The sequence below is a fragment of the Xyrauchen texanus genome, chromosome 7 (assembly GCF_025860055.1).
Source record: "Xyrauchen texanus isolate HMW12.3.18 chromosome 7, RBS_HiC_50CHRs, whole genome shotgun sequence".
NCBI classification, from domain to species: Eukaryota; Metazoa; Chordata; class Actinopteri; order Cypriniformes; family Catostomidae; genus Xyrauchen; species Xyrauchen texanus.
The window spans coordinates 34,996,060-35,023,400 of NC_068282.1; the positions used below are offsets into that span (position 1 = coordinate 34,996,060).

At 38.4% G+C, this 27,341-nt stretch overlaps 1 pseudogene; it reads right to left on the minus strand.

Moving 5' to 3' along the window:
• LOC127646107 (coiled-coil domain-containing protein 40-like) overlaps positions 1-22,059 on the minus strand; it is a 42,530-nt pseudogene extending 20,471 nt beyond the window's left edge.
• Between the last annotated feature and the right edge of the window lie 5,282 nt (positions 22,060-27,341).

Sequence of the window (27,341 nt, forward strand, 5' to 3'; positions counted from 1 at the left end):
AGTTTATCATGCTAGGACATATCCCAATTTTTATTTGATTAATTTTGCATTCAAACATACATTTTTGTCCAAATAGGTCATATTTGCATTTCCTGAGTTTTACAGCTAATGCTATTTTTATGACTAGATTCCTTGATTCCTTCCTTGTTTTTCCATGTTACAATTGGTAACTGCAGTATAAGCAGACTCCAAATGTTGAATTATCTCATTCAAATCCCAAGGTACAAATTTAGGGTGTGAATTAATTGGTCCAACCATCAACATTGTCTAAATTTATAACTCAAATGTTTTTGTGGTTAACACAACTGCAATGTTAGAACAAAAAATTATTTTACTTAAACTATTTAATCGGAGCAAAGCAGAGATGACAGCAGATGAGCAGAGAATGTCTGTGACAGGGATTCGTTCATGACAGTTGTTTCACAATGCGTAGCCGCCAGCAGTGACAAAACAAAATTAATTTGTGTATTTGACTCCTATACGGAGTTCCGATTGTGAGGGCCTGGCCGAACAAGATGTAATATAGCCGCATAACCCTCACACTCAAAGACACACACATACTCTCAATCTTCCCGATACCTTCCCTCTTTTCATATCCCAGTAATATTACTGTCATGATCCCCGGTTGTCTGCCCCGTGTTTCTCATGTCACTTGTCTTGAACTACAATTCCCACAATTCCCGGCCCTCATCACTGCCAGCACCTTGTCATTGTCCTCACCTGATTGTCGTTTAGTCCTCATTACCCCTCTGTATTTAAACCCTGGTTGTTTGGTCAGTCATTGTTGATCGTTGCTTGTTTGTAGTTGTCTGGATGTTAATGTTTTGCCCTGCTCACTCTGTTCTTGTTACCTTTGGATGTCTTTCATGTTTTTGTTTAATTTTTCCCATCGTGGACGTTTCCTTTGTTCCTGTCTGATTTGTTTTCACTTTGATTAATAAAACCGCATTTAGATCTGCACTCCTCGTCTGCCTCCTCCTACTAACGTTACAGAACGATCGACCATAATGGATCTAGCGGTTCAACAGGTGAACTATAGACTTCTCTGCCTCAAGCAAGAGGACCGTCCTGTGGAGGACCACATCCGCGATTTCCTCGAGCTGGCGAGTGTCGCTTCCCAGACTCCTCTCTGGTGGTTTTCTTCAGGGCCAACCTAAACAGTTCGCTCAAGGAGCGGTTGCCACCGGCGACGCGCAGCTGGACTCTCCTTGAATTCGTGGAGGAGACTCTGCTGGCCTGCGGCTCGCCGTTACTGTGGGTGTCGTTGAGAAGGACCCTGCCACTCCTCCCACAGTGGTGACCCTCCAGTCATCCATGGCTCGTCACTTCACGCCTGTCAGCGAGCCAACCCCCATGCCTGCCTTGGTCAACGAGCCAGTGCTGCCAGCTTCGTCTGCCCGGAGGAGGAGGAGAGGAAAAGCTTCTGCTCCCCAGTTCACACCTGCAGCCCCGACCGTCAGTGAGCCAGTGCCTGCAGCCCCGACCGTCAGTGAGCTAGTGCCTGTAGCCTCGAACGTCAGTGAGCCAGTGCCTGCAGCCCCGACCGTCAGTGAGTGAGTGCCTGTAGCCTCGAACGTCAGTGAGAAAGTGCCTGTAGCCTCGAACGTCAGTAAGCCAGCACCTGTAGCCTCGACCGTCCCAGAGCCAGCGCCTGTAGCCGCGACCGTCCCAGAGCCACCGCTTCTCGAGCCTCCCAGGGCTCCGCTTCTCGAGCCTCCCAGGGCTCTGCCTCTTGAGCCTCCCAGGGCTCCGCCTCTCGAGCCACCCGAGCCTCCCAGGGCTCCGCCTCTCGAGCCACCCGAGCCTTCCAGAGTTCCGCCTCTCGAGCCACCCGAGCCTTCCAGGGTTCCGCCTCTCGAGCCACCCGAGCCTTCCAGGGCTCCTCCTCTCGAGCCTCCCAGGGCTCCTCCTCTCGAGCCTCCCAGGGCTCCGCCTCTCGAGCCTCCCGAGCCTTCCAGGGCTCCGTCACCCGAGCCTTCCAGGGCTCCGCCTCTCGAGCCACCTGAGCCTTCAAGGGCTCCTCCTCTCGAGCCTTCAAGGGCTCCTCCTCTCGAGCCTCCCAGGGCTCCGCCTCTCGAGCCTCCCGAGCCTTCCAGGGCGCCGCCAACCGAGCCTTCCAGGGCTTCGCCTCTCGAGCCATCCAGGGCTCTGCCTCTCGAGCCATCCACGGCTTCAATCCCAGAGCCTCCCTCGGCTCAACCTCCAGAGCCTCCCTCAGCTCCGCCTCCAGAGCCTTCTACGTCACCACCTCAGAGGATCAGAGGATCAGAGGAAAAAGCTCAGAGGATCATCAGAGACTTCAGCCACTGAGTCATGGGCTGCTCTCACTGCTACCATCAGGCAGGTGGTATCGCAGCATCAGGACCCGCAGCAGCTGACTACATACAGCTTCTTCCCCCAAGCAATCAGACTTTTGAACACTTGATTTCTCACGATCAATAATCAGCACTGCACTTTATTAATCTTATTATCTCACACTGGACTGTCAAATATATTCTCCACAATATAACTACTGTATATATATTTATACTCTTTTTTTATTTTATGTGTATTCTATATTGTGTGTATTGTTTACTGTACATTGTATATTATCATTGTGTTGTGTAAGTATGTGTACATTTGATATGTAAATTGTGTTGTGTAAATATGTTGTTTATTGTAATTGGTATATGTCTCGTCACTGTCATGACTGCTATGTTGCTCGTAACTGCACACAAGACTTTCAGCTACTGTTGCACTTGTGTACATGGTAGTGTGACAATAAAGTGATTTGATTTGATATAGTTGGTTAGATACTTTAAATGCATAGTAAACATTTTCATTTATATATTATTTATAATAACTATTCAAGACAAACTGGTTTCTATTTGAATTCTTTATTTATATTTTAGTACATTGTTAACTGGTTTGGAGTGCACACATACTAGTTGCATTGTATTATTATTTGTCATTGTTTCTTATTGTGGCAGGGCGGAGGGCGGGGCCGGGTCGTGATTACACACCCGGTCCCTTATCAGGCTAATTAAGCCTCCGAGAGGGATAAAGGCCGATGGCAGACGGTTGTGCGATGAGAGAGAGATCGTTAATGGACATGTCCGTCATGTGTGTGTTTGTGTCATTTGTTTAAGTGTATAATTAAAATATAATTTATATTATCAAGCCGGTTCTCGCCTCCTCGTTTCCATTGACTTCTTTACACTGGTGCCGAAGCCCGGGAAGGAGGAGGGATGCCCGTCGCGGAGTACTCGACACTGCCCTCCACCCAGGGGAGCGCCGCTGCCATCCACCGAGGGAGGGAGTAGACCGACCGCCCGGACGCGGTGAACGGCCACCGTCCGCGAGGCGAGTGGGGACTGGACTCCCCGACCGCCTGTAGCGATGGAGCTGCTGCCAGGGGCGGAGGAGAGCCCTGCCATCCCCCAGAAACGCGGAGGGGTCGATGGAAGACCTGTAAGACACTCCTCCGCCCCTGGCAGGGCCGCTGCCAGGGGCGGAGGAGTGTCCCCACGAATCGTGGAAGGGCGTTCTTTCCGCCGGGGGTCGTGAGTCTGACTCCGGTCCGCCCTGGAAGAAGTGGCTGTCATCCACCTGAGAGGGTGGAGGAGCGATCGAGGACCATGCGACAGTGTATCGGACAACCGGCGAGTAGGTTTTTTTTCATCTCTCTCTCATCTCTCTCTCTCACTGCCGCTCTGCGTTGGCCTTTTCCCTCTCATTTATATTGTACAGTGTTTTTTGGGGGGGTACTACACGGTTACAGGAAGTACCCTGCATTTTAATTATTTCTGTTTCCCTCCCCTTGTCCCCTCCCTCGTCCAGGTAGATGGGGATGACCTGCCGGCAGACTAGGCTTAAAGCACGCCCTCCCCTGGGAAAGGGGGGGGGGGGGGTGTACGTCAGGCCTGAGAGAATGCGCAAGGAATGTGGCAAGGCGGAGGGCGGGGCCGGGTCGTGATTATACACACCCGGTGTTGTTTCTTGCTCAAGTTCAGTATGTAGCAGAGCCAGGCAATTCAGACGTGTTCCCACCTCTTGGCCTTCCAGGGTTACTCCATTGATATCATTGTCCAACTTAATTAACTGTGCCTCCTGAGAAATCAAATACAAAAACACACTTCTTCGTGCTTAGGAATCGATTATAACCTATAATTCTGACAACAATTTGTATTAAGTTGTTGTTAGGGTAACCACTATTGTTAATTAATATGTAATTTTTTGGTAATTCTGACTATTTCATCATTAACTGAGAGCATTCCACCTTTTCTCTGCTGTGTCCTGCAGTTTTATCAGTCAGTCGTTGTGAGTACTTTGCTGCAATATTGTGTGTAAGCTGTTCTCGTAGTTTGTTCATGATCTGATCTTCCAAGTCCAAACGCACTGCAGACTTTATCTCCATCTTCTTCCTGAGAGTCTTAAGCTCGGACTGACGCACCTCACGTTCCTGAAAGAAAGAGAGAAAAAGACACCTCATATGGGTGAATGTGGGACAAGCTTTGTTAGGGTGCTTTTACACTATAGAAGTTGGTGTGGTCTATTGGAGTCTGGCTTTGTTCACACAACAGGGAAAATCAGATTTTTTCTCAAATCTGAGTTTGAAACTGACTGTTCAAATTGCAAGTGTGGCCAGATCTGCTTTTCTTTCTGTTCAGACTGCAGTCGCATTTGCTAGCACATCCACATTAGTTGTCAAAGTAACTATGCAAACTTGCATATGTTCATCATGCGTGAGAGTTTAGTAATTAAGTTTTTCCATTGATTATGTTTTTCATTTAGGCAGTATTAAAAAATAAGCACATTTGCCAGAGTCAGTGGCTTAAATAAAAGGAGAGGTGGCTTATTCTATTTTTAATGCTGCTAAGGGTTTACAACTGTTCCGTTTTAGCCGGAAATTAAGACTGTGGTGACGTCCAGTATTGAAGCAGAAAAATGCTCAAAGGGGACTTGTTGGATGGCGAAATGTTTTGAAGGGGACCCACGTCTGGTATTGAAGCGCTCGAGACATTCACACTCTTATTGCGTTCACAACCAGTGTGGGTTACTGCAACTTAACACATCTCTTTGGGTGGGTGATACCAATGTCTGCCCTGTCAATGTCTTGTTAAAGCACAAGGAATGCAGTAGATTTCTTACGTCGCAAAGCATGATGTAACAACCCATCAGACTACAAAAATCTAAACGGATTTGAGTTGTTTCTGTCTGTGTGAACATAGCTTTTGACATCAGATCAGGTTAATTTGGTTGGTGTTAAAGTGGTTTTCTGAACTCAGGTAAGCACCTGCGAACCACACCTGAGTCCGCTAGAAAAGTTTCATGTGAACTCCAATGTCGTTCACAATAAGTATAAAAGAAATCGGCCTTACTTGCGAAAGTGAACCACTATTTTATCCAGCAAAGTGAAACTCATTTTGTCAAAATGTAGTTATGACCACAGTGAGGTGTCTTGACTATGATCTGTACTCTGACAGACAGGTTTAAACTCAAAATTAGAGAAAACAAGTGAGACTCTTTTTTAATCCACATTTGGCAGGACAATAAAAAAGCAAATTTTCGCAATTCCAGGCATAATTTAAAAATGTAGCATGCTTTTGGTATTAATTGTTATGGTATTATGCATTTCTCATTGCTGATTTTTTTTAGCATAATTGTCTTGTCTTAGAATAATTTGACCAAGGAAGTATTTCCTTGTGGTTAAAATGTACTTGTTTAACCACACCTGAGTAGTGTATATATACAACACACCTGCATACCTAAAGAACACCCTTGATACATGGTCGAGAAGTGTGATCCTTATCCAATTGAGTACATACTGAATTGTTATAAAAATATGGGAATTTGGATGCAGCAAACATGAAAAGAAACCCCTGGGGGGAAGGGAGGTGGGATCAAAATCGGGTTCGGTTCAAGCAATCAAACCAAGTATGAAAGCAGTCTTAGATCTTTGAAACCCAGAGTAGCCACTCAGGGAAATTACCCATGACTGGCTCATTTACCTGCACAAAGATCAGCTATAGAAATACATGGAAAATTGTGAAATATTTGTCCAGTAAGCTGATCTAAATTAGGTACCGCATGCAGTGTGCTGAGGGTTTTCTCGGTCTCCTGCAACATTCGTGTGTTTGTGCTGTATTGGGCCTGCAGGACCTCCTGATGGTTCTGGGATTGTGTGATGAGTCGGCGTGAAGTGATGCAGTCAGTCTGGGCCTGGTTCAGATGCAGAGTCAGATGCTCATTCTGCTCCTCCTCCTGTGTGATGGACTTTTTATAGCCCTCGATCTCTGTTTCCAAAGAGTATATCTGATCATTGGCCAACCTGGAGGAGGGAATCAATTCAAGTCAATATTGCTGTCTGTGTTAAACATACACACACGCACACGCACTATGAGCATTATTTCCTCCTGCAAGGCAGTGTAAGCTTCGTCCCTCTTTCTCATCATCAATAGGCTACTGTTCCACTGCTGAAGTAACTGTTTATGCTTGACAGTCACTGAGTCCAGTTCTAGCTGTGCCTACACACACACACACACACACAGAGACATGGGTGCCACATTTATATTGGTATAATGGCATCTTCTGTGTGATGGTAGAAATGTGTCAAGTAGAGGTTTTACTGCACTGTTTATACTGTGTGGTAGATGCATTTACGTTGTACAGAGGGCATAACTGCTTTACCTTATTTACATGTTTGAGTGACAAAGAACCTTGGAGTAATGCAAATATACAGAGCGGCATGTCTCCTAAGCAAGTGAGGTAAATAAACTTATTATGGGGTGATGTTAGACACAAAGTGAATTGGAGTTTAGTTGTTTATGGCTGCCGAGCAATGTTGAAACTTGCCATATTAACACAGAATTCAACTCATTGAATATATGTGGACAGTGCGGTCTCAGGTGTGCATAAATCTCCTATGTTACAACGCATTCAAAAGTGGCTCATCTAATGAGAATTTAGAATAGAACCAGAAGTATGTTATATAATATTAGTTTTATTGTTTTGAGTATTTTCTTTTTAACTGTCAGACTCTTACATGAAAGACATACAGTATTATAAATTTTCTATATATAATCTCATCTTTTGGTTTATGTCCATCAAGTTTCAAATAAAATAAAAATAATCAAATAATGTGAAGTACCTTTCATTAGAAAAGTATTACATTTTGGAGTGACTACTTGCACTAGGTCTTTTGTCTTTGGGACTCTTAATTAACACAATAAACACACTGCAGTGATACCCCATATACTGTATGTTAGTATTTGATTTGGAGAGCAAATAGCATCTAACACTATTTGAGCTCAGTGCAAACAAGATGTTTTTTGTTGATATTGACACAGTGCAAATTCCATCTATCGCTATTTGCACTTATTGTCTATATTAACTGGATTATCCAAAAAATAGGCATTACATGTGGTTATTTAATATACAAGTCATTTTTACATTTAATTTCACACTAAAATAACTATCGCTGTAACCCTGATATTATTGTTACCCTGATTTGATTAAATTACACATTCTGTTATAAGATTTTGGTTATACCACTAATCCCTACATGCCGTTATTATTATTATTAGAAGCCAAGGAATTATGTAAAATCTGACTTAATGTGAATTCATATTGAAAAATTTAAAAGTGTCAATGCAGAGTTGATGATTAGACATGCATGTTCAGTAAGGCTGCCACTAACAATTATTTTTATAATCGACTAATCTAACGATTATTAGAACGATTATTCGACTATTCTGGCGATTATTGCAATGATTAATCATTAGCTCTTAACCGACTATTCAGCTTGTGCCCGACTTAAAAGGTTGTATTAAACATGCTTACTAACAATAAAGAGGACAAAATCATCTTTTAAAAATACCTCTAAATGACATTCACTGAATTAAAGTGATTTTTATTGTTTAATTAATTAATAATTTCACTGCAAAAATCCTATTGTTATCAAGTGTTTTTGTCTTGTTTTCCATTAAACATTGTCTAAAAATCCTTAAAACAAGATACATTTAACTGAGAAGCAACATATAAGATATTTAGACTCTCTTTAAGAGACTGTATCTTAAATATAAGTGTATTTTGATAAGGGTATTTTTTCACTTGTTCATACTTCTGCCAGCGCAGTAAAGAAAAAATATACTCATATTCAAGATATTTTCTCTTAAAGCAAGTCTAAATATCTTATATGTTGCTTATCATGTAAATGTATCTTGTTTTAAGGATTTTTCGATATTTAAAAATATTTAAATATTAAAATGAATTAAATATTATATTCAAAATTCTCCGATAATAAATTTTTTCTTCTGCTGTATAGCTACTTAAGTAAATTGTACATAAGGAGTTTTAGATATTTATATTAGAACAAACCAAAAAAGACAAATCAAAAAAATATTTTTTTGCAATGTATAATGGGCTAAGACTACACCCTCACACCTTTTTGTTCACTTGATTTCGATCCATCTTTAACTTACAAAAACAAATTCTTTCATCTTTATAGAGCTGCGTATCACTGATTTTCTTCACCATAAGATACACACCATGACACTCATATAATAATTCACTATGTTACAAGCAATCACGATAAAGCGTGCGCCAGTGATGAGCGTCTCCGCGCGAGACATATCAGCCGGGAGAAGTCTGAATCCCTCGTGCGGCTCTGACAGCACAGACAAATGCCAGCTTGAGTTTGTGCTTATTTATACAGCCCACTTCCTTATTATTTGAACTTTAATAACGGATGCATTAAATACAGTATATAACAGCCCTGTGTTTCCTTTTTTTAGATGCTCTGACAGGCAAGTTTTGCTCAAGTGGAATACCTGGTACGGCTCCTATTTACAGGTGAAACTCGAAAAATTAGAATATCGTGCAAAAGTTCATTAATTTCAGTAATTCAACTTAAAAGGTGAAACTAATATATTATATAGACTCATTACAAGCAAAGTAAGATATTTCAAGCCTTTATTTGATATAATTTTGATGATTATGGCTTACAGCTTATGAAAACCCCAAATTCAGAATCTCAGAAAATTAGAATATTACATGAAATCAATAAAAAAAAGGATTTTAAATACAGAAATGTCGGCCCTCTGAAAAGTATAATCATGCATATGTACTCAGTACTTGGTTTGGGCCCCTTTTGCATTAATTACTGCCTCAATGCGGCGTGGCATGGATGCTATCAGCCTGTGGCACTGCTGAGGTGTTATGGAAGACCAAGATGCTTCAATAGCAGCCTTCAGCTCTTCTGCATTGTTTGGTCTCATGTCTCTCATCTTTCTCTTGGCAATGCCCCATAGATTCTCTATGGGGTTCAGGTCAGGCGAGTTTGCTGGCCAATCAAGCACAGTATTACCATGGTCATTGAACCAGGTTTTGGTACTTTTGGCAGTGTGGGCAGGTGCCAAGTCCTGCTGGAAAATGAAGTCAGCATCTCCATAAAGCTTGTCTGCTGAAGGAAGCATGAAGTGCTCTAAAATGTCCCGGTAGACGGCTGCGTTGACTCTGGACTTAATAAAGCACAGTGGACCAACACCAGCCGATGACATGGCTCCCCAAACCAACACAGACTGTGGAAACTTCACACTGGACTTCAAGCATCTTGGATTGTGTGCCTCTCCATTCTTCCTCCAGACTCTGGGACCTCGGTTTCCAAATGAGATGCAAAATTTGCTCTCATCAGAAAAGAGGACTTTGGACCACTGAGCAACAGACCAGTTCTTTTTTTCTTTAGCCCAGGTAAGACGCTTCTGACGTTGTTTGTTGTTCAGGAGCGGCTTGACAAGAGGAATACGACATTTGAAGCCTCAGTCCACTCCTTGTGAAGCTCCCCACACATTTGAATGGCCTTTTCCTGACAATCCTCTCCAGGCTACGGTCATCCCTGCTGCTTGTGCACCTTTTTCTTCCACACTTTTCCCTTCCACTTAACTTTCTATTAATGTGCTTTGATACAGCACTTTGAGAACATCCAACTTCTTTTGCAATTACCTTTTGAGGCTTTCCCTCCTTGTGGAGGGTGTCAATGATGGTTTTCTGCACAACTGTCAGGTCAGCAGTCTTCCCCATGATTGTGAATTCAACTGAACCAGACTTAGAGACCATTTAAAGGCTCAGGAACCCTTTGCAGGTGTTTTGGATTAATTAGCTGATTAGAGTGTGACACTTTGAGCCTACAATACTGAACCTTTTCACAATATTCTAATTTTCTGAGATTCTGAATTTGGGGTTTTCATAAGCTGTAAGCCATAATCATCAAAATTATATCAAATAAAGGCTTGAAATATCTTACTTTGCTTGTAATGAGTCTATATAATATATTAGTTTCACCTTTTAAGTTGAATTACTGAAATTAATGAACTTTTGCACGATATTCTAATTTTTCGAGTTTCACCTGTATTTCATGACGACACTGTTTCTGTATTTACTTAATTTGCATTTTTGTATTATAATACTCTGCGATTTACATCCCCTTAATCTGTTTGGAAAGTTTGGAGTGCATCTGGACTGTGAGCTGATCTTTCTTTCTTCTCAATCAAGTGCAAGCTCAAGTGATGCTCTCCCACGTCATCATTAGCGTATCAAAAGATCTCATGTTGTGTTAAATTAAATCAGACAACTATTCGACAACGGAAATTTTTGTCGACAAATATTTATTGACGACGTTGTCGATAATGTCGACTAATCGTTTCAGCAATAGTGTTCAGTAGAGTCTTCTAACCTCCAAAAGACCTTCCTTTGCAGCCTTTGTCTCCTCAGTCTGAGCGATGATCTGAACTTCATGAAGAGAGATCTGCTCTGAGAGCTTATCCATATGCTTGGTCAAGCGCTCCACATAAAGATCCTGAGAAAGATAAAGAGTTGAATGAATTTGAATATTAGAATAAGATTCATAGCACTGGGGAGAATTGATTTAATTTATTTGATAATTTCCTTGAAAATGTACCACATTAAATTAGCAGATCTAGCATTTTCTGGTTTAATTAATCATACCAGAATGCATAAAGTCATGAATATAATCTAAAATATCAAAACACATTGCTACATTTGACCATACAGTATCTAGACCACATAGCTCCACCTGCTGGTGTTTAGGCTCCTCTGCCAGTACTCTCTCCCTCTGGGACTTGTGTGATGCATTTATAATGGCTTTGATGTCCGAGCGCAGGTCAGTGTTGGCCTCATGCATATAGAGTAAATTCAAGGCCAGGCTGTCCACCTTAGACTGTAACTCCGAAACTATAAGAGAGCACACAGGTGATTGTAGCAAGAAACAGTGAATTCCTCAGCTCTCTTAATCTTGGTCATTGTCTAATTTCATTTTTGCAGTTTTTCTTATAGACAGATGGAGCAGCATAGCTATTTGAGAGATCAGCACTAATGAAAAACGGGATGAATGACATGCACCTAATGCGGTCAAAACATACTGTATGACTGCAGCTATCATTCAGTAAACACATGATTATTTTGAAAGCTTTAGGCCTTATTCTGGGTCTGATGCTGTTTGCGAGAGGATCATCCTCTCTTCTGTAGGGTTCCCACACTTTCTGACCTATTAATTTTGTTTAAAGAGAACTTTTATGCTTTTTGGGATTTTACATTTACTTTAGTGTGTAATATAGATGTTTGTACTTGTAAAAAGTCTGCAAAGTTACAAAGAACAAAGTCCACACAAAAGGGAGTTACTTTCTCCCACAGAAAACAAAGCTGACCAATCAGAGCAGACTGGGCTTTTTGGAAAGGGGGCTTTAAAGAGACAGGACCTAAAACAGAGCATTTCAGACAGAGGGTGAAAAGAGATGCTACAGTATGAGAAAAATAATGTGTTTTCTGAATATTAAAGCATGTAAACCTATTCTAGTAGACCCCCTCAAAAAAATTGTGAACATGTAAATGAGCATAATATGGGCTCTTTCAAAAAAATGCATACACTATAAAAAGCGTTCTAACTTTTCTGATACTTTTTAAGATTACAGGCCTGGAAATGACAAATTTAAAACATTTGTCACCTTGTGTGCATTGTTTGTTGGCCTGACTTGCAGTGGCTTGGTACTGATACTTCACCCCATCAAGTTGATCTTGGGCCTGTCTCCGCTGGGCAGCAGCCTGGGCATTGGCCTCATGACTGGCCTCCAGAGAGGCCTGAAGTCTAGCCAACATCTCCTGCACCATGTACACATCTTCAGCAAGTTTCTGACGCCTCTGGGACTCTGCCTTCTCCACTATTTGCGGCAGAGCAGCTATGATCAGTACCCTTTACATCTGTTTGTATGTGGATGTGAAAATGTTCACTGCATGAGTCACTGGTACTACCTTTTCACGGAGCTCAAGGTTCAGTTTCTTAAGTTGATTACTGATGTGTCTTTTCAATGCAGACTGGAAACTCTTCATTAAAGGCTGATGGTACAAAATGGTAAAAAAAAAAAAAAAAAAAACATGAGGTCTGGGTCCATACACCAAACTACCAAAGAATTGTTAAGATTGCCTGTGATGGTAAACACTAAACTGTCAAAAAAAAAAAAAAAAAAATGCAGAGAATAAAGATATTAAGTCACTGCTTTAGATAAAGTACATTCAACAGGTTTACACACATGCTCGGGTTCCAGCACCACAAGTTCTTCCTCATCCTCCTCTTCTTCTCTGACACTCCCTTCTGTATCACTGCTGCTGAGCTCCAGCTGGACGCAGTGCTGGGGTAGCACAGGTAACCTCCTGTTGTCTAAAAGGCAAATTCATAGAATAATTAATGAATATTTGGAGCAAAACCTTCCACGTACCTTACAAATTCTCTTGGACTGAAAGAATGAATGAGTGTGTGAAGCTGATATTCTGTGATTATAAAGAAAAACTGAAACCTTAAAAGGCACTAAATGTGGTTATGCTTTGCAACAGACTAAATGTTTAGGATTTGTAACAGAAAAAACAGTACTGCCAGTTGATTCTGAATTTGAATCCAAACTGATTTTATTCTCAGTTGTGCATGGCACACACCAGAGTTGGCCAACAGCACTAGTCCATTGGTCCCAGTCTGATCAATGCCTCTCTTTGTTAAGTACTCTTTACTTTAGAGTACTTCTTTATTGTTTTCGTTAAGGGTTTTAAATATATATATTTTTAAAGATAGGAGAAGCGTTTAAAGATATATTTAGCTGCACGTCCTACCACACAGTAGATGGCGGTGTTGTGCTTATAGTGGGCTTCTGCGCGAGCGTGGAAGAAGCTGAAGTTGTTTTGCGCGAATCAAATGGAGGAAGTGATTATAATTCTGGGGGTCAGTATGTTTAAACATAGATTCATTTTCTTTTTCCCCCTCTCAATAGCTTATGTTAGTTTTCGAGTTTACAGACCATTTGGGTTTTCACTCATAGGTGGTCTGAGAGCTTGAATATGTTTAGAGAGCTGCTTTTTTAAAGCTCTGTTTGTGCTGCATATTTTAAAATTCTCAGAAAATCATATGACACATGAAGATGTGTCATATGAAACACGGTGACGTATTGCCTATGTCACCGTATTTTAGGACACCATGACGCTTTGTTTCATGCTACTCTAACAAAAAGTAGTGTAATTTGGATATGGTAGTTAAAAAAAATAATTCTGATAATTCTATTTATTGTATTAATATCATGGTATATGAATATGGTTTTCATTCAATGTCATGTTATTACCAGCTCCATATTCTGTACTATGTTATAGCCATATTACGTTTTTGTCAGGGCATGATTTTTGTTTTTGAAACAAGCGCATTTTCTTCTCCAGAGAAGATGAAGGTAAAAATTAAGCAGTGGAATGGTGTGGCATCCTGGTTGTGAGTGGCCAATGATGAAAACTGTAGCATTTGTCGAGCACCATTCAACGGCTGCTGCCCAGACTGTGAGTGACCTGACCTGACTTTATCATGGAAAAAGATAAGACTTCCATCTGCACCTGAACATCTTTCTAATCTAATGAAAACCTAATTTTGAAAAACCCTTGCCACTGCCATATTCACCGATCAGCCACAACATTAAAACCACCTGCCTAATATTGTGTTGATCCCCCAAAACAGCGACTGCGGTCAAGCCAGCCGTGGTTTGAAAATACACGGTCAAGCCAGCCGCCAAAAAAAGAAGTGTGTGCGCCTATTACTATGAATACGGTAATTTCAGTAACAGCACAGAAAGAACGCGCTTTCAGAGCACTTGAGTTGCCCAGATCGATCCGTCCGTCTGTCTATCTATATTTTTTCTTTCTTTCTATGTCTTTTTTATCTATCTATCTATCTTTCTTTCTATCTATATTTTTTCTTTCTTTATATCTATCTATCTATTGTGTCTTTCTTTTTCTTTCTATCTATATTTTTTCTTTCTTTATATCTATCTATCTATATATCTATCTATCTATCTATCTATCTATCTATTGTGTCTATCTTTTTCTTTCTTTCTTTCTAACTATATTTTTTCTTTATTTCTATCTATCTATTTCTTTTATTTCTATCTATCTTTTTCTTTATTTCTATCTATCTATCTTTTTTCTTTATTTCTATCTATCTATCTATCTTTTTTCTTTATTTCTATATATCTATCTCCTTTCTTTCGTCCGTTCTTTCTTTCTTTCTATCTATCTTTTTTCTTTATTTCTATCTATCTATCTATCTATCTATCTATCTATCTATCTATCTATCTATTTCTAAAGGCCAAATTTCTAATAAGTAGAAAAAACTAATGGTCAGTTCTTATACGGGACGTCCCATACAGTATACACAATTTATATCAAACCATTTTACTGTAGCATTTTGGAGAAATGTCACAATATTCGACTTCAGGGGCCCATAAAGACCTCATTTCTAATAAGTAGAAAAAACTAATGGTCAGTTCTTATAGGGGACGTCCCATACAGTATACACACCTCATATCAAACCATTTTACTGCAGCATTTTGGAGAAATGTCACATTATTCGACTTCAGAGGCCCATAAATACCTCATTTCTAATAAGTAGAAAAAAATAATGGTCAGTTCTTGTGGGGGACGTCCCATACAGTATACACACCTCATATCAAACCAGTTTACGGTAGCATTTTGGAGAAATGTCACATTATTTGACTTCAGAGGCCCATAAATACCTCATTTCTAATAAGTAGAAAAAACTAATGGTCAGTTCTTATACGGGACATCCCATACAGTATGCACAATTTATATCAAACCATTTTACTGCAGCATTTTGGAGAAATGTCACATTATTCAACTTCAGAGGCCCACAAAGACCTCATTTCTAATAAGTAGAAAAAAAGAATGGTCAGTTCTTATACGGGACGTCCCATACAGTATACTCACTTCATATCAAACCATTTTACTGCAGCATTTTGGAGAAATGTCACATTATTTGACTTCTGAGGCCCATAAAGTCCTCATTTCTAATAACTAGAAAAAACTAATGGTCAGTTCTTATACGGGATGTCCCATACAGTATGCACAATTTATGTCAAACCATTTTACTGCAGCATTTTGGAGAAATGTCACACATTATTTGACTTCAGAGGCCCATTAATACCTCATTTCTAATAAGTAGAAAAAAATAATGGTCAGTTCTTATACGGGACGTCCCATACAGTATACACACCTCATATCAAACCATTTTACTGCAGCATTTTGGAGAAATGTCACATTATTCGACTTCAGAGGCCCATTAATACCTCATTTTTAATAAGTAGAAAAAATAATGGTCAGTTCTTGTGGGGGACGTCCCATACAGTATACACACCTCATATCAAACCAGTTTACGGTAGCATTTTGGAGAAATGTCACATTATTTGACTTCAGAGGCCCATAAATACCTCATTTCTAATAAGTAGAAAAAACTAATGGTCAGTTCTTATACGGGACATCCCATACAGTATGCACAATTTATATCAAACCATTTTACTGCAGCATTTTGGAGAAATGTCACATTATTCGACTTCAGAGGCCCATGAAGACCTCATTTCCAATAAGTAGAAAAAAAGACTGGTCAGTTCTTGTAGGGGACGTCCCATACAGTATGCACAACTAATATCAAACCAGTTTACTGCAGCATTTTGGAGAAATGTCACATTATTCGACTTCAGAGGCCCATTAATACCTCATTTCTAATAAGTAGAAAAAAATAATGGTCAGTTCTTGTGGGGGACGTCCCATACAGTATACACACCTCATATCAAACCATTTTACTGTAGCATTTTGGAGAAATGTCACATTATTTGAATTCTGAGGCCCATAAAGACCTCATTTCTAATAAGTAGAAAAAACTAATGGTCAGTTCTTATACGGGACGTCCCATACAGTATACACAATTTATATCAAACCATTTTACTGTAGCATTTTGGAGAAATGTCACAATATTCGACTTCAGGGGCCCATAAAGACCTCATTTCTAATAAGTAGAAAAAACTAATGGTCAGTTCTTATAGGGGACGTCCCATACAGTATACACACCTCATATCAAACCATTTTACTGCAGCATTTTGGAGAAATGTCACATTATTCGACTTCAGAGGCCCATAAATACCTCATTTCTAATAAGTAGAAAAAATAATGGTCAGTTCTTGTGGGGACGTCCCATACAGTATACACACCTCATATCAAACCAGTTTACGGTAGCATTTTGGAGAAATGTCACATTATTTGACTTCAGAGGCCCATAAATACCTCATTTCTAATAAGTAGAAAAAACTAATGGTCAGTTCTTATACGGGACATCCCATACAGTATGCACAATTTATATCAAACCATTTTACTGCAGCATTTTGGAGAAATGTCACATTATTCAACTTCAGAGGCCCACAAAGACCTCATTTCTAATAAGTAGAAAAAAGAATGGTCAGTTCTTATACGGGACGTCCCATACAGTATACTCACTTCATATCAAACCATTTTACTGCAGCATTTTGGAGAAATGTCACATTATTTGACTTCTGAGGCCCATAAAGACCTCATTTCTAATAACTAGAAAAAACTAATGGTCAGTTCTTATACGGGATGTCCCATACAGTATGCACAATTTATGTCAAACCATTTTACTGCAGCATTTTGGAGAAATGTCACACATTATTTGACTTCAGAGGCCCATTAATACCTCATTTCTAATAAGTAGAAAAAAATAATGGTCAGTTCTTGTAGGGGACGTCCCATACAGTATGCACAATTTATATCAAACCATTTTACTGCAGCATTTTGGAGAAATGTCACATTATTCGACTTCAGAGGCCCATGAAGACCTCATTTCCAATAAGTAGAAAAAAAGACTGGTCAGTTCTTGTAGGGGACGTCCCATACAGTATGCACAACTAATATCAAACCAGTTTACTGCAGCATTTTGGAGAAATGTCACATTATTCGACTTCAGAGGCCCATTAATACCTCATTTCTAATAAGTAGAAAAAAATAATGGTCAGTTCTTGTGGGGGACGTCCCATACAGTATACACACCTCATATCAAACCAGTTTACTGTAGCATTTTGGAGAAATGTCACATTATTTGACTTCTGAGGCCCATAAAGACCTCATTTCTAATAAGTAGAAAAAAAGACTGGTCAGTTCTTGTAGGGGACGTCCCATACAGTATGCACAACTAATATCAAACCAGTTTACTGCAGCATTTTGGAGAAATGTCACATTATTCGACTTCAGAGGCCCATAAAGACCTCATTTCTAATAAGTAGAAAAAACTAATGGTCAGTTCTTATACGGGACGTCCCATACAGTATGCACAATTTATATCAAACCATTTTACTGCAGCATTTTGGAGAAATGTCACATTATTCGACTTCAGAGGCCCATTAATACCTCATTTCTAATAAGTAGAAAAAAATAATGGTCAGTTCTTATACGGGACGTCCCATACAGTATACACACCTCATATCAAACCAGTTTACTGCAGCATTTTGGAGAAATGTCACATTATTCAACTTCAGAGGCCCATAAAGACCTCATTTCTAATAAGTAGAAAAAAAGACTGGTCAGTTCTTGTAGGGGACGTCCCATACAGTATACACACCTCATATCAAACCATTTTACTGCAGCATTTTGGAACTGACCATTAGTTTTTTCTACTTGTTAGAAATGAGGTCTTTATAGGCCTCTGAAGTCGAATAATGTGACATTTCTCCAAAATGCTACAGTAAAATGGTTTGATATAAGGTGTGTATACTGTATGGGACGTCTCGTATAATAACTGACCATTGCTAAATTGCTAACAATACATATCTACATTCCAAAGGACACTATTTTTAAATTATTAACACCGTAAAGAATGACAGGTTATGCCTCCTACACACTACACGACTTTCAAAGACGTCGGATCGTGGTACTGTTCATATTACACAACTGTGTGTTGTCATGGAAGCCATAGCGTTTTCAAATTACACGACGAATCGGGAACAGGGGTGAACACATTGCAAAACATTTCACTATTGACGAATCCCTGACGACTCTGCCTGGACTCCAAATTACGTTTCACAACAGAGTACACGCGAGAAGTGATACGAAATACGAATACAAAGGAATGATCATTTCAGAATATGATATGTATGTTTTAATCATGCATTTTATTTATTACAATATGAAAAAATACCTCCTCCTGAAAATCTACCTATTTGTTTACCTGACTGTCCAAGAGTATTGACAATTTCTCTCCAACTCTTCTCTTTCTCCACCCAGTTGTGGTACAGTTCAGAGGACACATCAAATAGGCGCTGGTGCTCCTGCCAATGTTCCACACATTTTTCCTCCATTTCTTAGGTCCAATGAGTTTTTATTGATAAGCCAGCCATACCAGTTGATGTTCTATTGCAGGTACATCAGGACTATTTTGCAACCATTTGACAAACTACAAAAACAAGATTGGTTGAACTATTTGTATATGTAGTTTATGAAACCATGGGAGAGAGTGGGGTAAAATGAGCTATCTTGTATTTCAGTTTTCCTCTTGGCAAAGTGAAATGATACAGAGGTGCTGAGGTACACTTGTGCACATAACAATTTTAAAATGTCTCCTCAAGACTGAAATTATATCAAATGATAACATCTATGACATGAGTAAAAATAGGAGCGTAAAACATATGAAAGGGATTACATAAATATTTTAGGCAGAATATTAGCCTCAGTCACCATTCACTTTCATAGCATATTTATCTCGATAAAATGATAGTGAATGGGGACTGAGGCTAACATTCTGCCTAATCTGGTTTTGTGTAACAACATAAGGTTGGGTAAAAAAAAATATGAACAGATTTTAAGAAATAAAAATATGCAAAAGTGCTATTTGAAACTAATATTTTATATTTCAGAGAATAAAAATAATGTTGGAGGCAAGTTGAGCCCTTGTTGATGCAACCAACATTTTGTACTTAATTTAGTCATTCTGAACTTTAAATACGCTACTATTTAAAAGACAGTTTTGTAAGGAAACTGATGTTTCTGTTCACCAAGGATGCATTAAATTGATCAAAAATACTGCCAAAAACATATTGTTGCAACTTAATTTCAAAATTCTATTTTTACCCATGATGGCAAAGCCACATTTTCAGCAGTATTTTTTCCCAGTTTACTAAACAAATTATGATGAGTTACATAATCCTTAAGAAATTATTCTAATGTGCTAATTTGGTACTCAAACATTTCTTTTTGTAAGAACAGTTTTTCTATTAATGAAGTATGGAAATTGTAACTGTGTTTCCAGTTGCTGTATTAGTTGTATTTCTTATGTCAAATTTGGGTTTAAAATTAGTTTTTTTGTAGTGGCATTGTTTCGACAACCTTATGCAACGTCATAACATTTATTTCCATCCAAAGTTGTATTCATTTTTGGCAGAGATCTCGTTTTGATGACAGGAGAGTCGAGCCACTCCATAATGTCTTCTCCAGCACATCCCACACACTGGGGTTAAAGTCAAGACTCTGTGGTGGCCAACTCATGTGTGAAAATGATTCCTCCTTCTCCCTTAACCACTCTTTCACAATTTGAGCCCGATGAATCTTGGCATTGTCATCCTCGAATATGCCCATGCCATCAGGGAAGAAACAATCCATTGATGGGATAACCTGGTCATTCAGTACATTTAGGTAGTCAGCTGGCTTCATTTTTGCCGCATAAGGTTGCTGAGCCTATACCTGACCAATTGAAGCAACCCCAGATCATAACACTTCCTCCAGAGGCTTGTACAGTGGGCACTATGCATGACGGGTGCATCGCTTAATTTCTAACCCTGACATTCACATCGTTTTGGAATAGGTTAAATCTGGACTCAGACCACATGACCTTTTTCCATTGCTCCACAGTCCAATCTTTATGCTCCACAGCAAATTTAAGTCATTTTTTTCTGATTAGGCTCACTAACAAGAGGCTTTCTTGTGGCCACACAGATGTTTAGTCCCAATCCTGTGACTTTCTTGTGGCCACACATCTGTTCCAATCCTGTAAATTCTCATCGCATTGTGTGTGGGGAAATACTCTTGCTTTCACTATTAAACAAAGCCTTGAGTTTAACTGTAGATTTTTTTACGATGTGACCAAGAGTTTTAGTGATCTCCGATCACAATCATTCAAGATTTTTTTACGACCACATTTCTTCTATAAAGCTGATGGTTCACCACTATACTTCCAGGTTTTAATAATGTGTTGGACACTTCTTAACCCAATTCCAGTGATTTTAGCAATCTCGTTGTTGTAGTTTTCTTTGATTGATGCAGGTCAACAATTTGCCCTGCATCAGTAGGGCAAATTGTAACATCTTTTTTTTTTTTTTTTAACATCTTTTCCACGACCACTGGATACGTATTCCGACATTGTCGTTTAAGAAATGAGAAGCTACACACTGCATCATTTAGAGTTAATAGAATTGTTGCCAGCTGAAACATATTAATCACTGCAATAATGATCCAGCCATAGGCTCTTAAGTGTCTGCTTATTTAAATCGAAAATCCAATTTTTTGTTTTCCCAGGCCGTTTATATATCCAGGATAAATTAAAACACTAAATATACAGCTTACTCATGGGAACATCTTACCCCACTCTCCCCTATACTGTATGTTTTCTGCATCAAAGGCCTGCAACATCTGAAACTAATATATTGCAGGAAAATACTGTTTTTTTGTTTTTTGGGCAGTTACATTAATAATTTTGTTGGGCAGGTTAAAAAAAATTCACATCACATTCATTTTGGCACGCATATGCCAAGTCAAGTATGCAGTAAGAGAAAAGTTTGGAATTAATAATGATAATTAAAAAAAAAAAAAGTTTCTAAATTTGGAGCATCATTTGTCCTTATTTGAAACAAAGTTAGGATCAGTGAACAATGCTGATCACTTGAATATAGACAAGGATCATAGGCAAGTAAAGGGACTTTACCCATGAATAACATCAGTGCACCAGGCAAGAGGTTAATTCTGTATAAGTCTATATGTTGGATAGCAAAGCTCTGATCCACTGGTTTCATAAAGACTTTTTTGAGTCTTGTGTGTTTTTCCTCTTGACATCATTCAAGTCCACTGGTGTAAAAGCTGAAAGATGGAAACATACTGAGTTATAGAGCATGCATGCATTTTTTTTTCCAACACTGTTTCAGGTGAGTCCTTAAGAAAATGTCTTACAGAAAATGTAAACCTACAAGTTTTAATTTACCCAAACACAATGTTTATTATTTTTTCTCTCTAAACTACCTATTCTGAGAAACATAAGATTAACATACAGGTCAGTGCAGTGTTTGGTGTCCTCTCCACATACTTCTGAGGTCCCTGGTTACTGTTTTCATTTCCCTGACAGGTTTGCATTTCCCTCATGACACACTGCCAAGCTGTAAATGAAGACAATAAAAACTCAATTATAATTTCTAACTTAAAACATCTCTTAAAAACAGGATATTTGTTAATTCCCTGATTATTAATGCTGTGTTTTAAATCAAGTAGGCTTTTCAGTAACATCAGTGAAGATTTCCTGTATTAAGCACATTACTTACTGTAATGAATAAATCGCACATTTTCCTTATGTGCTGGTGTGAGTAGTTCCTCAGTGTTAGTTGGGGAACAGGCTCCAGAGGTCTGCTTGTAATTCTGAACCATCCTTCAGACTGGAGAACTGCACACAACGACTGTCAAAAGCCACATGCAATACTATAATCTGATTTATCATTATTATGACATTTCGGTGACAGAATAAGCAATCGAAGAAATATTGAGAGATGGCAGTTAATCTTAATTATGTGTTGTTGTCGTTTGCTAGTACACTGCGTATGGAATGATATTAATCTCATTATTATTAATGAATGCACACACAATTATTCATGTACTAGATACATTTTGTGAACGTATTTTACTAACCACAAACAAATGCCATTTGATTTGAATCTGTGGAATTCGGGATTGAATGATTGTGCAGCGATTTGTACAAATACAGACGTTTGCAAATAAACATGGTCTGTTCTACATTAATAAATCAAAAATTGCTCATGCAAAAATGAATCCGGGCATTTGTGGATCAGAAGACACGCGTGCATTTATTGACATCTTGTTCGAATCGATCGTGTTCGGTTCATTTGGATTTTGAGACTTCCTTTTCGCAGTTTACAGCATTCCACCCACACATACACCCACACAACTAATGAACAAGCCAGTGCTATTCATTAACGTGAACACGATTCGTAAATGTGTGTCACTATACAATGAAACAAATGCTTTTCAACCGGTGTCTGTAGAATTAAGAATTACATAAATGTGCAGCAATTTGTACAAATAAAGTCATGTTTGGGAGTATAAATGTTCTGCTTTGTATTAAAGTGTGACAATTTCCGCGTGCAAAAAGGAATCCGTGCATTTCTGGATCAGGCGACACGCGTGCATTTATTGATTCCTTGTTCGAGTCGATCCTGTTCGGTTCATTTGGATTGAGACTTTCTTTCCGCACTTTCAGCATTGAGGATCCACACGCAACTGAAAGGCAAGGCAGGCAGCTACCACTAGATGGCAGTCGCAGAGAATTACCGAGTTGGCCTGCCCTGGTTTGAGAACAGGTGATAATGGACATTTTGGGATTCTCCCGAAGAACCTTTAAAACATGGATAATACCATTTTAAACCAACAAGCTGGTTGGGTAAGTAACACTAATCTTTTTTCTTTTTTTCTTTTATTGCATACTGAAAAGAAGAAAAAAAAGTAACTTCCAATAGACTAGCAAGTTAAAAACAATGTACATTTGATATATTTGACATATTAATTACATTTTATAAATATTCATTTGATGAGATATTAACAAAAAATGTTGGCTCTTCATTATGTATGTTAGATTATTGTTTAGAGTGCGAGCTGATCAGGGAGGAGAGAATGTTGGCGTGGCTCGTCTGATGTTTTCTGTACGTGGAAAAACTGCAAGAAAAACAAAACTAAGGACACTTGTGACAAATGTCAAAAGGTAGTGTGTGGGATCTACACATGGAAGGTAGAGAGTACAAGTGTTGAGTAATCGATCCACAAGCGTCAGTGAATGATGTGCAGGGTTTGCCCCCAAAACAGCCAGATGCCTTGTTCAAGTGAGCCCACTTTTAGGAGAATTCGTTCATAATGATTTTACAGCATACTATTTTCATTATAGTTTTACAGCATGATATTTTTGCTCACAGTAAAACAAATATTGCTTTCTAAATCAGTTCGTTTTCCCACAGTTTAGCGAATGTTCATATTCTTTATTAACTGTTTTGGCCATTCTGGGTTTGGCCTATATGTGTTTCATACATGTCTAAGGTTTTTACTATGCATTGAAATACACATTGGTGATGTTTTTATAAGCTATTGTATTGATTTGTTTTTATTTTACAAAGAAAATAATTTAATATAAATAATCAAAGTTGCATCTGTAATCAGCTACAATAGCAAGTTCTGTGATTTTCGATGAACTAATACATTTTCACATTCATTAGAATTTAAATTTCGTGTCCTGGTGTTTATTATTAATATAACAGATTAATTTATTCATGGATTTCGATTCCAGTGGTGGCTGCATAGGATTGTTTCCAATTTGTGTTGTCCAAACATTTCCAATAACTCCAGAGCATTGTAAAGTCCAAAAGTCAACATGTTTTGAAAAAATATAGATTTAATAATTTCCCAAATTCACAACATGTTTTTATCTAATGAAATATTCCGCCTCAATCCATGTTTGTTGGCCATAGCGGTCATTTTGACCGTTCATGCTAGACTGTACCAAATGTCATGTCATATTTACATTCGACACTTCTATTGAGGTTTTAGAATGAAGCTTCTAATGTCTGTCGTCATATTTTATGACGTCATCACCCTAAAAAATGTCAAAATCCTCGAACAAAATCCTCAATTAGAATAAAATAGAATAATATGGATTAAATGGAGCACGGCGCGCCAAGCGAACGTAGATAGTCCAATATAATACAATCTTTTTTTGTAATATATAATAGTGCTAGACTATACAAAAAATATATATATATTAGCTGCTAGACTGCCTCGGAAGGTGCGCGCCTCGCTTTGTGGCCATCAAGTTTTTTCACCACAGTGAAAATGTTTTTGAAAGTCTAAACGCCAACAAACACGGATTGAGGCGGAATATTTCGTTAGATAAAAACATGTTGTGAATTTGGGAAATTATTAAATTATTATATAATATCTATATTTTTTCAAAACATGTTGACTTTTGGACTTTACAATGCTCTGGAGTTATTGGAAATGTTAGGACAACACGAATTGGAAACAATCCTATGCAGCCACCACTGGAATCTAAATCCATGAATAAATTAATCTGTTATATTAATAATAAACACCAGGACACGAAATTTTAATTCTAATGAATGTGAAAATGTATTAGTTCATCGAAAATCACAGAACTTGCTATTGTAGCTGATTACAGATGCAACTTTGATTATTTATATTAAATTATTTTCTTTGTAAAATAAAAACAAATCAATACAATAGCTTATAAAAACATCACCAATGTGTATTTCAATGCATAGTAAAAACCTTAGACATGTATGAAACACATATAGGCCAAACCCAAAATGGCCAAAACAGTTAATAAAGAATATGAACATTCGCTAAACTGTGGGAAAACGAACTGATTTAGAAAAAATTATCATGCTGTAAAACTATAATGAAAATAGTATGCTGTAAAATCATTATGAACGAATTCTCCTAAAAGTGGGCTCACTTGAATAAGGCATCTGGCTGTTTTGGGGGCAAACCCCGCACATCATTCACTGACCCTTGTGGATCGATTACTCAACACATGTACTCTCTACCTTCCATGTGTAGATCCCACACACTACCTTTTGACATTTGTCACAAGTGTCCTTAGTTTTGTTTTTCTTGCAGTTTTTCCACGTACAGAAAACATCAGACGAGCCACGCCAACATTCTCTCCTCCCTGATCAGCTCGCACTCTAAACAATAATCTAACATACATAATGAAGAGCCAACATTTTTTGTTAATATCTCATCAAATGAATATTTATAAAATGTAATTAATATGTCAAATATATCAAATGTACATTGTTTTTAACTTGCTAGTCTATAGGAAGTTACTTTTTTTCTTCTTTTCAGTATGCAATAAAATAAAAAAATTAAAAAAGATTAGTGTTACTTACCCAACCAGCTTGTTGGTTTAAAATGGTATTATCCATGTTTTAAAGGTTCTTCGGAGAATGCCAAAATGTCCATTATCACCTGTTCTCAAACCAGGGCAGGCCAACTCGGTAATTCTCTGCGACTGCCATCTAGTGGTAGCTGCCTGCCTTGCCTTTCAGTTGCGTGTGGATCCTCAATGCTGAAAGTGCGGAAAGAAAGTCTCAAAATCCAAATGAACCGAACAGGATCGACTCGAACAAGGAATCAATAAATGCACGCGTGTCGCCTGATCCAGAAATGCACGGATTCCTTTTTGCACGCGGAAATTGTCACACTTTAATACAAAGCAGAACATTTATACTCACAAACATGACTTTATTTGTACAAATTGCTGCACATTTATGTAATTCTTAATTCTACAGACACCGGTTGAAAAGCATTTGTTTCATTGTATAGTGACACACATTTACGAATCGTGTTCACGTTAATGAATAGCACTGGCTTGTTCGTTAGTTGTGTGTGTGTATGTGTGGGTGGAATGCTGTAAACTGCGAAAAGGAAGTCTCAAAATCCAAATGAACCGAACATGATCGATTCGAACAAGATGTCAATAAATGCACGCGTGTCTTCTGATCCACAAATGCACGGATTCATTTTTGCATGAGCAATTTTTGATTTATTAATGTAGAACAGACCATGTTTATTTGCAAACATGTCTGTATTTGTACAAATCGCTGCACAATCATTCAATCCCGAATTCCACAGATTCAAATCAAATGGCATTTGTTTGTGTTTAGTAAAATACATTAACAAAATGTATCTAGTACATGAATAATTGTGTGTGCATTCATTAATAATAATGAGATTAATATCATTCCATAACTGCGAGGAAGTCTTTTCAAGCACAAGTTTTTGACAATTCGTTTTGCAAAAACCCTGAAAAAGTAGCAGTTGAGTTTTCTTAAAACTGTTTAAATTCTCTTTTTAATTGTAATATGAAAACACATATCTTCAGGACTTACTCAAATGTGTCATTATTCGAGCTGCTCGGCTGCAACAGCCAACTGGGTAGTTATCTAAAACTATTCATCGAACGCTGTTTGTAAGACACTCACACAAACAAAAATATATTTTCCCGTCATTTAGCAAATATGATTTCATATTGTCTTTCAACATGGCGAAATATTTTCGCGAAAGCAAGCCGGCTAGCTTAGCTAGCTAACGTCAATAACAGAAACCCATGCGTTTAAACAAACAACAACAGATCTATAGCAAAACTGACGTATATTCATTGTTAATAAAATATATTTTTTAACAATATTGGATAAACATTTCCAGAATTTTAGGACTTACAAAGTGGCCTTGAAATCCTTTGTCCTAACCCGATTGAGGCTCAGCAAAACTGATCACATCCGCGTTCACAATAGAGCAGAGCCAGCTAAGTTTTGCTATGCCTTGTGTAAAGGATTTCACTGGGCAGTGTTTATGTTCTATATGAAATATATGGATGGAGATGGAATTGTTGCATATTTACAAACAAATGTATAGAGATTCACAAATAGAAAGTTGGTTCACAAATAAATGTAAGGAGTTTCACAAAAATAAAGCGAATTCACAAATAAATCAAATTTGTAAACAAATATATTTTTTAACTCATAAACACAACTCTGTGCAGCATTAATTTGTGAATTACTTTTTGTGCCTTAGCGGATGGCTATAGCCTAAGCTTTTGTAGATTTTGAAACAAATCTAGTGTCAAG